The sequence below is a fragment of the Camelina sativa genome, chromosome 2, assembly GCF_030686135.1.
Source record: "Camelina sativa cultivar CO46 ecotype springtype chromosome 2, ASM3068613v1".
Classification (NCBI taxonomy): Eukaryota; Viridiplantae; Streptophyta; class Magnoliopsida; order Brassicales; family Brassicaceae; genus Camelina; species Camelina sativa.
In genome coordinates, this window is record NC_141881.1 from 10,133,024 (window position 1) to 10,148,081 (window position 15,058).

At 42.7% G+C, this 15,058-nt stretch overlaps 1 non-coding gene across 1 annotated transcript; it reads left to right on the forward strand.

Moving 5' to 3' along the window:
* Positions 1–14,054: 14,054 nt before the first annotated feature.
* Positions 14,055–14,161, forward strand: LOC147948405 (small nucleolar RNA R71). Its single transcript, XR_015585966.1, has one exon. It is a non-coding gene; the product is annotated as a small nucleolar RNA R71 (small nucleolar RNA).
* The last annotated feature ends 897 nt before the right edge of the window (positions 14,162–15,058 follow it).

Sequence of the window (15,058 nt, forward strand, 5' to 3'; positions counted from 1 at the left end):
CAGTTAAGGTTGTGATAGGCTTATCTAAAATCTTTAAGTACAGCTCATTCAACTTGTATCATAGTACTAGTAACTTGGACATTGATTCTAGCTAGTTTATTAGCAAGCTTTAGGAGCTGAGATCCCATTTTCAAACCTCACCTACCTTCTTATGTCTTGTTTATTTGCTTGAGGGCAAGCAAAGACTAAGTTTGGGGGTGTTGGTGTTCATATATTTCACCTTGTTTTACCTTAGTATATTCACATCTTTTGCATGATTTACTATCTAGTTTGGCCATTATTGTGTAGCTTTAGGACTGTTTATGCATTAGAGTAGATTTGCATTGCATTTGCATAGTTTCTTGCATAAACAGGTGATTTTGGATCCTAAGGAGCATGGAAGGATGCTGAGGAGGATTGGAGCTATCAAGTGAAGAAGACAAGAGAGTTAGAGCAGAAGAATCAAGGTCCGGAAGTCCACTCGACCACCACACTTGACCGTGTGCGGAGAAGGACTCGACCGGCTAGAATAAGCAGAAAAAGAGGTCACTCGACCAAGCACTCGACCGAGCACCTGTCGAGTTGACTGAGCCGCCTTCCTATTTTGTCTTCTAGCCATTTTAGGGCTTCCCCTCTCTCCTATATAAGACCCTTGTACCTCATGGCCGCAAAGAGAGCCACTTTTTAGAGAAATAATATCTAGATCTAGTATTTCTACTTTTGGGAATTATCTACTTTTTGCCTTTTTTTTTGCTTAGATCATTAGCCACTTTTGTATTATCTCAAGAAATCTTTGATACTTGTTGGTTCCATAACTTTCTAAGTATTGGGAATTTGAGTTTGATTTCTTCTTCAATATTGTAGATCTTCATCTTATCTATCTAATCATGCAAGTTTCATTGATTTCTGGGATTATGATTTTGTTCATCATGTTTAGTGATTGTGAGTAGTGTATAGAGATCTTAAGGATGGATTAGGCTGGATAAGGGTTATGGTTGTTTAGATTGGTCAAGCTTGCTTGTTTATAGATCTCTTCTAGATTACACTGAGAGGGTAAAGATAGATCTTAAGCTTCTTAGCATCACACCAATGTCTATGTTGTTAGATAAGGCTAATGCTAGAGATTATCATACTTATCCCAAGAGATTGGTTGTGTAAGGTGATTTTTGACATTAATGATCTGGTTGGTTATTGTCTGCTTTTATATGTTCTTAGCTAGTGAGAACTAGGTCTAGGAGTATCTAAGCTTGATTGTTATTATCATGAGAATGGATTAACAAGTATTAGAAGATCATTGTCTAGAGATAGCTTATTGTTGATTGAGGTTTGTTAACCAGTTTAGATAACCTTAGCTTAAGTCCAGCCCATGAATCCATCCTTAGGACCTTTCTTTGTCTATTGATTTCTCTGTTTAAATCCTGTTAATTGCTTGCTGTTTGATTTGCTTTCGTTTTGCTCTGTTTTAATTGTTGACTCTGTTTCTGTTCTTCGTATTTGTCCATTCGACCTCCCACTCGATCGAGCATCCGATCGAGTGCTTGCTCGAGCATCATCCAGTGTTCTTGTTTATGTTCTGTAAGTTTCTGTTTCATTTCCTGTTTCATTCTAGTTTCATTCCTGTTTCATTGCATTCATTCCTGTTCAATCCTGTTTCATTACTTGTCTTATATTATTGTAGTTCCTTGTCTTGTTTAGTATACTGCTTTGATCATACTGTTTACTTTGAATTTAGAATCTAGTCTTAGTAGCTTTACATTCTGCATCATCATTGTCATTAGGTTGCTAGTTAAAAACATTCATCATATTTGGCTTAACTTAGATAAGTGTTCACATCCTGATTGCTTGCATCACACTCATTATGGTTTGACATCCTTTATGCTACAACTACATAAGGGTAATTGAAACACCTTGCATTCTACATGTTCATTCATCATCTCTATCATCAATCATCCCTCCTCTTATATGGTTTTTTTTGTTTTTGTTTTTTTAGCTTATCATAACTAAATTGCACTTTTTCTTTGTGTATGATGAAGTAAATCATAAGTCAAATTCCAAAATCAGAAGCATAAATCTAATACTGAATTCAGAAGCAGGAGGTGAGTTTTCATAACATTTTAATATATATTTGTTATTCTTTTGTTAACAATTCAATTGTAAGAGACCATTCGTACCAATAATATCATCCTTCAGTTTAGACCAAATTTGTTTTTTCTCTTTTTTTATTTATGTTCTTTTGTTTTTTTTAGTTTAACATAGCTAGCACACACAATATATTTGTATAGAATGAAACAAAGCATAAATCTAATACTAAAACCAAATGCACTAAGTGAACTTTCACCTAGATTGATTCTTATAATTTATATATTTTTTCATAGATTTTGAATTTCTAGATTTGTAATTAAATAGTTGTTGATGTTGTGAATAGTTTATGTATTTTAATATTCCTCACTAATATTTTTGACAGCGACCATTTATAGAAATTAGAAGATTAAATCACAAAATATGTTTTTTTTTATTTAATTTATTTCTAACTCAGAAAGATTAATCACCTCTTTAATAATATGTTGTTGTATGTGTGTGCAGGTAACTTGGTAAATGGTAAATGGTAAATGTTGTGATGTTGAGGTCCAACTCATATCATAATATCCAACTAGGTTTTAACCGGCGGTATACCGTAGGATATTTTTGATATATATATATATATATATATATATATTAACTAAATTATGCGAAACTTATATGTATATAGATTACATGAATTTATATTTATTTTTTCTTAGTTGTAAGTACCAATTGTTTTAAAAATATATATATTTCGGAAATGTATAGTACTTATTTTAATAATAATATTAAGTTATAGTTGTTTTTTTTGTTATAGTTTTCAAATAAATTGTAAATATTGTGTAAATTTGACTTTGTAATATTAAGATTACACATCAGTTGTGTGAATTGAAACAATTTTCTTTTTTGAATTTTTGTTATGAGTAATAAACAATGGCTTATTAATATATTTAGTAATGAAGTTGTGTGTACACAGTGTTTTGACGGGTTCTAAACAGTGATACAACTCTGAAAATTGGATATTTGTTTTTTTTCCTTAAAGTACTTTAAGCTGAAATCCATTTGCTATTGATTATATTCCTTTTCTTTTTTTTGAAATTAATGTTTATCTGCCAAATAGAAAAATTTGATGTTTCATATTTTTAATATGATTGTAAATAAATATTATTATATTGTTAAAATTTTGCATTACTTCATTGTTGTAATATGTTTTTTTTATCTATTTGAAAAACACTATTATGTATTAATAAAATTTAAATTTTTGAATATTCTAATGTAAGAGAATTTATTATAAACAGCTTTTCCAAATAAAAGAAGATGGGCTACATATGCACTTAATATAGCTGAGCTTCTTTAGGCCTATTAAGAATACAAATGTTAATGGTTAAACTAAAAAGGTTAATTCAATAATTTTGCTGGAAAAAAAGAAAATTGCAAACAACATCTTCGTTCTTGTTGCTTTCCGTCGCATATGTCATCGAAATTTTTCTCTTTTTAGTCAATAATCAGTTGTTCTGTTAAATTATTGTTTATATTCTTACATACTCTCACTATAACTGCTAAGATCTCGACGAAAACATACCTACTGGCTCCAGAAATTATATTGAGCATAATTGATTTGCTCGATGCTTTTTTAGGCAACATCTAGTTCTAATTAATCTATTTAACACTACAGGAAATCGGGGTTTTAATAGCACCGAGATATAGCGTTTTGTTCACTTATGCTATAGGTATATTATTTCTTAATATTTAACAGCGTTTCTTTTCAATAAACGATATCTTATTTTGAGCGACAAAAATAATTTGGTCTCGCTCTTAGTTGCATCGATTAGTAATAGCATTTTCAGGTTATGTAACATCCGCGAAACGAAATATTGGTTTAGGGTTAGGAAAACTCTTAACTCGAGTATTTGTCTCATTAGTCGTGTTTAGCCGCTTTTGAGAGAAAACAAAAGAGAGAAAATGTTCCCTAAGTGTTCTTGAATGTTCTTGGTGATTTCTAGTGATTGGAGGTGTTTCCTGTAGAGATCTGTAGCTGAGATCGTTGTAGGAGCTTCCTAGGAGCGTGTTCTTGCTTGTTTAAGGTTCAGAAACTTCTTGTCAAAAGTAAGTGCATGACCATGGCTTATCTAAGGTAGAGATTTCTCTAATCTGCTTGTTATGTGTTGTGTGGCTTGTTAGATTGTTATTTGGGACGTTAGGAAGCTTTCTTGTGGCTTGGGATCGAGTTTTGTGGTTGTAGGAACAAAGATCAGGTGAGAAGCTTCGGGGGAAAACGATGCTTGGCATGTGCATCGGTCGATGCAAATGCGAGGACGGCGCGTAACCTAGAGTTTTTGTGCTATGTCGAGCATGCGTCGGTCGATGCAGTGGGAGTGTCGGTCGATCCAAGTGTAGCTTGTATCGGTCGATGCAATCGTGCGTCGGTCGATGCAACCCCTTTTGGTGTCGGTCGATGCTTGCTTGGTGTCGGTCGATGCTTGCTTGGTGTCGGTCGATGCTTGCTTGTGTCGGTCGATGCTTGCTTGGTGTCGGTCGATGCAGAGTCCTGGTTTGTTATTGTTGATTGTTGGTTGATGGTAAGAGATGTCTCTATTGCTTGTGTGTATAGCCCAGTAGATGGGAGGATTGTTTTACTGAGTGTTTATAAAATACTCATGCATTGCAATTTGTGTTTGTGGTGCAGGTAAAGGCAAAGTGTGATCGTGGAATCAAGGCAATGAAGAGGAGGATATTCTAGGGACTCGATTGGATGTTGTCTGGCTTGCTAGGCTGCTAGATTTGAGTCATTAGAATGTGGTTTAGGTTGCTGGTTCTATGATTCATGTTGTTTGGAATATTAGTTTATGGTTTTGGAATTAATATTGTTATATGATATTTGTTATTGGTTATTTATTGATATTATTATTTCCGCTATTGGTTGTGTGTGTGGTTAGGGCTAGTGGATATGGGACCACTAGCTTAGATTATTATTATTTTTACTATTATTATATTATTATCTATTTTTTTTAAAAAGGGTCGGGTCTTTTCAGTTTGGTATCAGAGCCCTTACGGTTCTAGGTTTGGGTTCACTAGGCTTTGTGCTGTAGATGTTTGGGATTTTCATGCTTTGATTGATTATGTGAGTTAGTCAATTGTGTGTGGCATGGAGTCCTAGAACATACTCTTCGAGCCTACTGTGTGATTCCACGGTGAGTTTATGTTTCTGTGTTATAATATAACTTGTTTGCTTAGTCTTCTGTTCATGGTAGTGCAGATGGCTAGAGACTGTGATGTTGCTGGTCGTGGACGCGGACGTGGTTGTGGTGGGGGCAGAGGCCCAGCAGTGAGTGAGACTGCGGACCAGAGTTTGACAGCTGAGGGTGTTGGGGAGTCGCAGGGTGTCCAGGAGGATTCCATGAGTGTGGTAGGAGGGGGCGGTGTTGATGCTCCAGTGGCCGGTGATGCTAGGGTTCCGGGTGTGGGAGTCCAAACTAGTGGAGTCCCTGGTGTTGATTTTCTGGCTTTGCAAGCATAGTTGTTGGAGTGGTTGCCAGCAGTGGTACTGGCTCAGGCTCAGGTAGTGCCACCAGTGGTGGCGGAGGAGCGGCAGCCAGTGGCTGCGGATGCAGGAGCACATGGACGTTATTTGTCCATGCTCAAGGAGATGAAGGGCATCGAGATTGCGCGGTTTTCGGGTGGTACAGATCCTACTGCTGCAGATGCGTGGAGGACGAGTGTGGAACGTAACTTCCAGACTCTTGAGATGTCCTGAGGAGTTTTGGGTGGACATAGGGGTCCACCACTTGATTGGTGATGCTCAGGTGTGGTGGAGATCAGTGGCTGCTAGGAGAGTGCAGAGGAAGATGATTTGGGCTGACTTCATGGGGGAGTTCAACCGCAAGTACTCTTCGAGAGAGGCGTTGGACCGGTTGGAGGTGCAGTTTCTTCAGTTATCTCAGGGGACGCGGTCAGTGCGGGAGCTGGACTTTGAGTTCAGTCGACTTCTATCTTATGAGGGTCAGACTATGGAGTCTGAGGAGGCTTAGATCAGGAGGTTTTTGAGGGCCCTACGTGACGATTTGAGTGTTCACTGTAGATGGCGGACCTATGCTACGCGTGCAGAGCTGGTTGAGACTGCAGCAGAGATCGAGGAGGACATCCAGGCACAGACAGTGGCGGCTAGTCCAGCAGTTCCGCCTAGTAAGTCTCATCATCATGGAGGTTCTAGCAGGGACGGCAAGCCTGCGCAGGGAAGCAATAAGAGTTGGGAGGCTATGCAAAGGCCGAGTGGTACAAGTTGCTTCGAGTGTGGGAGCAAGGATCACAAGGTTGCTAGCTGTCCCAAGAGGAGTGCCCCGACGGCAGGGGCTCGTGTATCCTATCATTGCAGGGAGCCAGGGCACATCAGGCCCTTGAGTCCCAAGTTGCAGCCGGTAGCAGTGGCTGCGTTGCAGCAGGTGCAGCCGGAAGGGTAGAAGGTGCCACGAATTGAGCAGGCGTCACGGGTGTACACGACTGCAAATACTGGTGGAACCAGTGCCGGAGCGATCACAGGTATAATTTCTGGTACTTAAGCTTTGTGAATTTTAGTAGGTTCAGATTTTATGTTTTTCCTGTGATAAAGTGTTAGGTTCTCAACACATGAGGTTTGTGTAGGGACCTTGTTGGTGGGCTGGTTTAAGTCCCACGTTATGTTTGAATCTGGAACTTTTCATAGCTTCATTACTCCGGAGTGTGCAGAGAGCGCGTGAATCAGAGGGGATCCCGGGGAGCGTACAAGAGTTGTCAGAGTTGCGGGAGGAAAGTTCCTGAGACTTATTGGACGAGCTAGAGGAGTTGCTTATCAGATCGCAGGAGAGTCGTGGGCAGCGGATTTGCTTATCAGTCCAGTGGAGTGGTATGATGTTATTGTAACGCCCGCGTCCCGCGCTCCTAAAGGGGGCCAAGTTAGCTCAGCTACGGACAGCTCTCGGCCAGCTGCGGACAGCTATCGGGCAGCTAACGTCAGCTCGACCAGCTGCCAGTCAGCTGCCAGTAGCTCAACAAGCTGCCAGGAAGCTCGACCAGCTGGACAGTAGTGGACAGTGAACGAGTCAGCTGGGTGCTGGGAGCTCGGTCATGGGACGCGGTGACGAACGGGTATGGACGAACAGTCGTGACCAAACAGGCACGACCGAATAGGCATGACCGGACAGGCGTGACCAAACAGGTGTCGTGACCGATCGGTCATGGCCGAACAGGCACGGCCGGACAGGCACGGCCAAACGTGTGCGATCGAACAGGAACGATCGAAGGGTCTCGTCGAACAGGTACCTTTTGGGACCAAGATTTCGGCCAGAACCCTATAAATAGAGGGCATTGCCTTCATTTCCAGGACACTATCATCCTTCCATCGTCCATCAAAGCCTAAGTAGAAAAGGGGGTGCGGCTCGGCGAGTATTCTCGTCCGAACTGATGCGCACGCTACCTCTCTATCGAAGGTACGAAGAGACGAGCGATGGGTCGGTAATCGGGCCGATCTGATCATAGGATAAGCGGTGGTTCGTCCGGAGAGTCGAACTGACCGCAGGATGATCGACGGTTCGATCATAGTGTTGGACCGATCGAATGGTCATTGACGATCTGCGTCCTCTGACGGATCGATCAAGGGTTGACCGGTGATTCGATCGCTAGTCGGATCGGGCGATCTAAGGATCGACGATACGAGCCGTAGGTCGGATGGATCGGTCGGATGGTCGACGAGTCAGTCGGAAGTATCGGCCCGGTCTGTGGATTGGCGATTCAATTATGGGGTCAGATCATTGGATCGGACTAGGCTCTGATACCAAGACCGGCAAGTCGACGGAGGTAATATGGTATGACCGATAGGTCAATGGACGGTACGTCCGGTACAAGCTTCGGAAAGACGAGTGGTTCGGGAAGCCGATAAAGCAATCGTTCACCGTGAACCGAAGGGACTATAGGTCCCCATCCCTAATATGTGCAAAGCCAGTGGGGTTGGTTGGTTGTATGGCTAAGCACCAAGGGATGGGTTAAGGTTAATATGATATTCCGCTGCGTATAAAGGTCCAAAGGCAAGGCCGAGAGCCAAAGCTAAGTGGACGGGTTAAAGGATATTCAGCCGGGAATAGGGACAAGGGGAAGCCGTGACCGCGGACGCTGGGACGTCCGGGTCGGGGTCTTTCAGTTATTCTCGGGATGGATTGGTTGCATCGGCATATGGTGCATTTGGATTGCCATCGGGGTAGAGTGGAGTTTGAGCCTCCAGGAGGGAAGTTGGTTTTTCAGGGTATTAGACCGACTTCAGGGAGTCTCGTGATCTCTGCCATTCAGGCTGGGAAGATGATCGAGAAGGGCCGTGAGGCTTATTTGGTTACTATATCAATGCCAGAGTCAGTGGGGAAGTCTACGGTTAGCGGTATTCAGGTTGTTGAGGAATTTGAGGATGTGTTTCAGTCATTGCAGGGATTACCACCATCTTGGTCTGATCCTTCACTATTGAACTGGAACCGGGGAAGACGCCGTTATCCAAGGCTCCTTACAGAATGACTCCAGCAGAGATGGCAAAGATGGGCAATTAGAGCATTTGTTGAGTAAGGGATTCATCCATCCTAGTGTATCACCGTGGGGAGTGCCAGTGTTATTTGTGAAGAAGAAGGATGGGAGTTTTCCTTTGTGTATTGATTATCGGGGTTTGAACCGGGTCACTGTGAAGAACAAGTACCCTCTTCCCAGGATCGATGAGTTATTGGATAAGTTGAGGGGTGCTACTTGGTTCTCAAAGGTAGATCTGGCGTCGGGTTATCATCAGATACCGATAGATGAGGCAGATGTGAGGAAGACGACATTCAGGATGAGGTATGGGCATTATGAGTTTGTGGTGATGCCATTCGGGTTGACTAACGCACCAGCAACGTTTATGAGGTTGATGCACAGCGTGTTTCAGGAGTTTCTGGACGTGTCTGTCATCATTTTCATCGATGATATCCTGGTATATTCTAAGAGTCTTGAAGAGCATTAAGTACATTTGAGGGCAGTTCTAGAGAAGCTGCGGGAGCATAAGTTGTTTGCTAAGTTGAGCAAGTGAAATTTTTGCCAGCGTGAGATGGGTTTTCTGGGTCACATTGTTTCTGCAGTGGGGGTTTCTGTATATCCGGAGAAGATTCAGGCTATCAAGGTGATACTATGATTTTTGTGTGTCTATCCTAGCAGGTTCAATTAACCTTACGTAGTTGTAATACTTACGGTGTCAATCCAATTGGGAATCTTTACTATCACTAAAGATACAATCAAGAAGTCACAAGTTAAGCCAATTCAAAAATAGTGTTTTTTCTAGCAATCCTAGAATGGTCAAAATACAAAACGAAAATGAGTCACAGATTCAGAAACAAAAATGTATGACAAGAAGCGAACAAGAATAAGTGAAACCGAAAACGATTCTAAGCATGAACAAACGAAACAGTCTCAAGAATGTAATATCAATCAAAAAGATAAAAGTCCTAAGGATGGTAGTAATTGATGTCGGTGGAGTATCCTAGTCTACAGAGTATTTAACATACCACAAGCAAACTATACCTAAACAATAAACATCACAACTTAGCTAATTCAATCTCTTGACAGAAGCTACTCAGACTCAACCACTTCCATACCTAGCTCTCGCTAGAGAAACATGGTTGAGCAGGCATGACAAACAAGTTCATTCACGTCAACAAACATCCTAGACAACTAATCTCTTAGGCTAGAAACGTATGTCTCTGGCACTAGTTGGTCAGACATTTCATCGAACACCTTTTGGGTGTGGAAATGTCTCGAACCTAGTTCCAGTTGATCAGAGAGAAACTAGTAATTCTAACACTAGTCCAAAAGGGAATCATACAGATCAAGCTTAAACACCTTACATCCTAAGATCCTCCACCTAGTCTATCCCATCCCCAAGAACTTTAACACTACTCAGATCCGGAAATCATCACCAAAGATACAAATCCAGAAATCATTGAACAAGGTATAGTAGATAGATAGAAATGAGAAGAACAACTTTGTAGAAGAAATCCAATGCAAAAACTCAATGAAATCAAAACTATCTGGATTACAAGATTGGAATACATTTTTGGTGGCTAGATAAACCTTACAAAAGAAAACGAGATAAAAACTAAGATGTTCCAACCAAGACTTAACAAAAATGTATATATATTAAACACATGTGAATCCCTAAAACTTAAAACGACAAGGTGAAGCGTCGGTTTGGGAATCTCCTAAAGCGTGTAAGATAGAACGTCTTCCTGACATGTGCATTGAATCGGAGTGTCGTCTCTCCCTGGAGTGCGGTCGAGTGGAACAGATTGATTCGAGGTCATATGACTCGAGGTGGGTCGAGTGGAGGTGATACGACTCGAGCTGGGTCGAGTGGAGGTGATGCAACTCGAGCTGGGTGTATATGTATCCACTAAAACGGTGATAACTTTTGAACCACGCGTCAGATTGACTTGAAATAAACGGCATTTGAAAGAAGACTCCATTCTCTACAACTTTGATGAAGATATCAAAAGCTGAATCCCCCGACCCTTGGCTCGAGTGATGGCTCGATTGGTGCAGATGAGAGTGGCTCGATTGTGGAGGTTGAGAGTGGCTCGATTACGGAGGTTGAGAGTGGCTTGATTGGTGCAGCTGAGAGTGGCTCGATTGGTTCAGCTGAGAGTGTCTCGATTGGTTCAGCTGAGAGTGGCTCGATTGGTGCCGCTGAGAGTGGCTCGATTGGTACAGCTGAGAGTGGCTCGATTGGTGCAGCTGAGAGTGGCTCGATTGGTGCCGCTGAGAATGGCTCGATTGGTGCAGATGAGAGTGGCTCGATTGGTGCAGCTGAGAGTGGCTCGATTGTGTGGCTCGATCGTCTGCGTTTCTGACGTCTGCTAGACACCTGAAATACTCCAAAATGCACAATGTATGCAAAGATGATGCAAAAACTTTCTAAAAATGCAAAGTGTATAAAAGAGGTTCTAAAATGATGCACAACGACTAGTTGTCCTCCCTAAATGCATGACAAATACAGGCTAAGGAGATGCAAAATATAGACATATCAACTCCCCCAAACTTATTCAAGAATCACAACAGAAACAATGCAGGAATGAAATGGTATGTACAAAGGAAAGGTCAGAGTACCTCAGTAGTAGAAGAAGGAGTCTGTGCTCGCCCAAGGAGGAGCGTGAAACTGACTCTGTCCTTGTCCTTGTTCGGGATCCGCGGGGGTGACCTTAGTTGGTTGGTCGACTTGCTGCTCTACCGTTTGCGTGTTCTGGTACATTTTTGGCTGCTCGTCACACTGCATGTCATCGACTCTGGACTTGCCATGGTCCGATACCAACACAACAACCTCGGTAGGCTGATAATCACCCTGATGTTCAACTCGCTGCTCAACCTTGTGCTCATCTTGAGCTGCAGAACGACGAGCTGATCGCCGACTAGAGGAGGTCTCTAGAACATCGCGAACCGAGTCTCCTTCTCTCCCTGGACTCATGTGACGAGTGGCGTGAAGGAGCGGGTGAAGGTTGACGCTCCCGTGACACATATGAAGATTGGCGTGCTGGGGAGGGAACCGGAGAGAGTGTTCTCTGACGAGTTGGCTCGATGGAGACTTCGTGTGTGGCTCGAGAGAGGGACTAGATCAGATGTTGGCTTGAGTGGCTCGAGCATGGTAGTTGGAGCGTGTGTGGAGTGAGATTGGCTCGAGTGTGACAGCGGAGGCGTGGCTCGAACGAGTGCAGAGTGATGAACCTCTCAGGATGGGACGAGTCTGATTCCACGCCGTCGGTTGAACCTTGCTCGAGTCGATGATATTTGAGAATGCATGGTGGTGGTTGAACTCTGCAACACCTCTTCTTCATTATCCCAAACCTCTTCCTTAATTTCCTTGGAGGAAAACTTCTCATTGTACCTTGGAGCTTCTTGATTTGCCCACTCATCTCCTTCACCATAGTTGTTAACTCTTTCACTGAATCCCTTAGAATTTGAGTATTTTGGATTTCATACAAACTGTCAAGCGCGGGAGGACTTGACTCTTGCGGTTGGTGAGGTTTAGGAAGTAGGTCTTGACGCTTAGGGAGGATAATGACTGCACTCGAGTTGGAGAATGGACGAGTGACACTTTGAGTTTTCTCTTTAGTTACCAAAACCTCTGTTTCTGCCTCATTCACATCCTAAAGATGTCAAACCCAGATTTCTGATCTTTCTCTTCAATCACGAAGGTCTGTCCATCAATAGTTGGTTTCTTCCTAGAATCCTTGATATCAAACTTCATCTTGAAGTTCTTACCCAGATTGAGATCAATCATCCCCTTCTTGACATCAATGACTGCTCCATCTGTAGCTAAGAAAGGTCTTCCCAGGATTAGTGGATCTTTAGGCTCTTCATCCATTCCCAGCACCACGAAATCAGTAGGAATCTTAGCTTGTCCAATTTTGATGGGCAAGTTCTCTAGTAGACCATGAGGCAATCTAGTAGTCCTATCAGCCAATATAAAGCGGAGGTTGCATGACTTGTATTCGTTGAATCCTAGCCTCTGAGCTACAGAGAGTGGCATGAGGCTTACTGGAGCACCAAGGTCACATAGGCACTTTTTGAAGGTCAATGGACCTAGAGAACAAGGCAAGGTGAAAGAACCATGGTCCTCTAGCTTCTTTGGGATAATCATCTTCTGAATAACAGCATTGCAGTCATGAATAACCCCACCTATGTCAAGCACTACCCTCTCATCTTCCAAAACCTTAGCTTGAGCTCCTTTAGCTATCTCCTCCTTCTCTTTGGTCCTTTCTGTTACCAAATCAGTTAAAAACTTTTAATATTGAGGCACAAGTGCAAATGCATCAAGCAAAGGCATCCTAAGTTCAATCTCCTTGACTTGGTTTTCGAACAGAGTTTTATACTTCTCAGTAAGCTGCTTCTTAAACCTCACTGGAAATGGTAGAGGTGGCTTGTATGGTGGAGGAATGAATCTCACATGTTTATCCTTGGGAGCAGTGGGTTCTTTAGTAGCTTCAAGATTAGATTGCTTGGCTGACTTAATTGGATCCTTGAGCACCTCGACATGATCCTTTATCTGAACTTCATATTGAAGAAATTCCTCCCCATCTAAACTCTCAGTGTCCTCAGTGAGCCGTACATCTACAGCTTGGGTGGTGATGGCATGCATAGTAGCATAGTCCTTGGGGTTTTGAACTGCTTTTCCAGGTAGTTGGCCAGTTGTTGGGGTAGAAGTAGAAACAGTCTTGCCTTCCATATACTTCATCTTGGAGTGAAGAGCTTCAAACTTGACATTCAGATCATTGTAAGAATATTCCATCCGCTGACTGAGTTCAGCAAACTTCTTAGCAGTATCCAGAGAACCACTAGCTTGACCTTGAAGAAGTTGTTGCAGCATGTTCTTTATTTCTTGATCTGGGGCTGGGGTAGGCTGAACTGGTGGAGGGCGGAATCCTGGCGGTGGTCCTGAGGGAGCTTAGTAACCCTGCTGGAATTGTTGTTTTGGTGCGAATCCTGGATTGTAAGGCACAAAAGGTTTTTGTTGACCTTGTTGTTGTTGTGGAGGCGGGTACACCTGATCTTGTGGATTAGCAACGTTGTTACTTTGGTAAGACAAATTGGGGTTCGTCTTGTAGGGGTTGTAACCTTTGTTGTATCCACCCTGATTATGGACATAGCTGATCTCCTCAGTCTGCTCACCCTCCCCATCTGGAACTTGGAAAGGGTCATCCTCAGATACAAAGTGGACGCTCCTCTGCTGGCTTAGCAAGATACGGTCAATCTTCTCATTGACATTCTTGAGGTTTCTCTTGTACTTCTCCTCAGACCCAGCGTCGCCGCGAACTGTGCGGTCATAGTCCTCATTGTAGTTGCCGTCAGACTGAGCGAGATTCTCAACCAGTTGCCATCCTTCCTCAACGTCTTTGTTCAAGAAATTACCGTTAGAAGCAGTGTCAAGTAGCATACGTATCTTTGGTAGTACACCACGGTAGAGAGTGCTCAGCAGTGACTCGTTGCTGAAACCATGGTGTGGACACTGGCTATGGTAACCCTTGAAACGCTCCCATGCTTCACAGAATGATTCTGAGCTCTTCTGAGTGAAGCTGGAAATCTCATTCCTGAGACGTGCTGTTCTGGAGTTGGAGAAAAACTTGGCCAAGAATGCTTTCTTGCAACCATCCCAGGTGGTGATTGATCCCTTGGGAAGGTTTTTCTCCCATTGAAGAGCCTTGTCTCCCAGGGAGAATGGGAAGAGGCGCAACTTGTAACCATCCTCACTCACGCCGTTGATCTTGGTGAGACTGCACAGACGGTCGAACTCGTCCAAGTGGTCGAGTGGATCCTCCATAGGCAACCCGTGAAACTTGTTTCCTTGGATCATGGTGATCAGACCACTTTTGATCTCGAAGTTGTTGTTCTGCACGGCGGGAGGGACGATTCCAGTACTCTGAGTATGAGTGTTCGGTGCATCCCCAGCACCAATGTTTCGCGGTCCCTTATGTGGTTCATTCTATTGTTCCATAATGACTTGTGCGGGATGATCAGTGGGTTGACGAGCTTGTCGTGGGCGTTGCAACTGATTAATTTCGTCGATCATAGGAAGGAGATTCTGATGCCCTCTTGATCTGGTGTGCATGCAAGGTTGCAATCAACAGGTACCTGAGATGCAAAACAAACAAGCAGAAAACCAAAACAAGTCAGTACTCAGAATGATAAGTGTAACGGAATTTAATCTTGCAAAACTTGAAATCTTAAATGTAGCAAAAGGAATCCCAAATGGCAACGGCGCCAAATTGATACTAAGATTTTTGTGTGTCTATCCTAGCAGGTTAATTTAACCTTATGTAGTTGTAATACTTAAGGTGTCAATCCAATTGGGAATCTTTACTATCACTCAAGATGCAATCAAGAAGTCACAAGTTAAGCCAATTAAAAAAGAGTGTTTTTTCTAGCAATCCTAGAATGGTCAAAATACAAAATAGAAATGAGTCATAGGTTCAGAAATGAAAATGTATGACAAGAA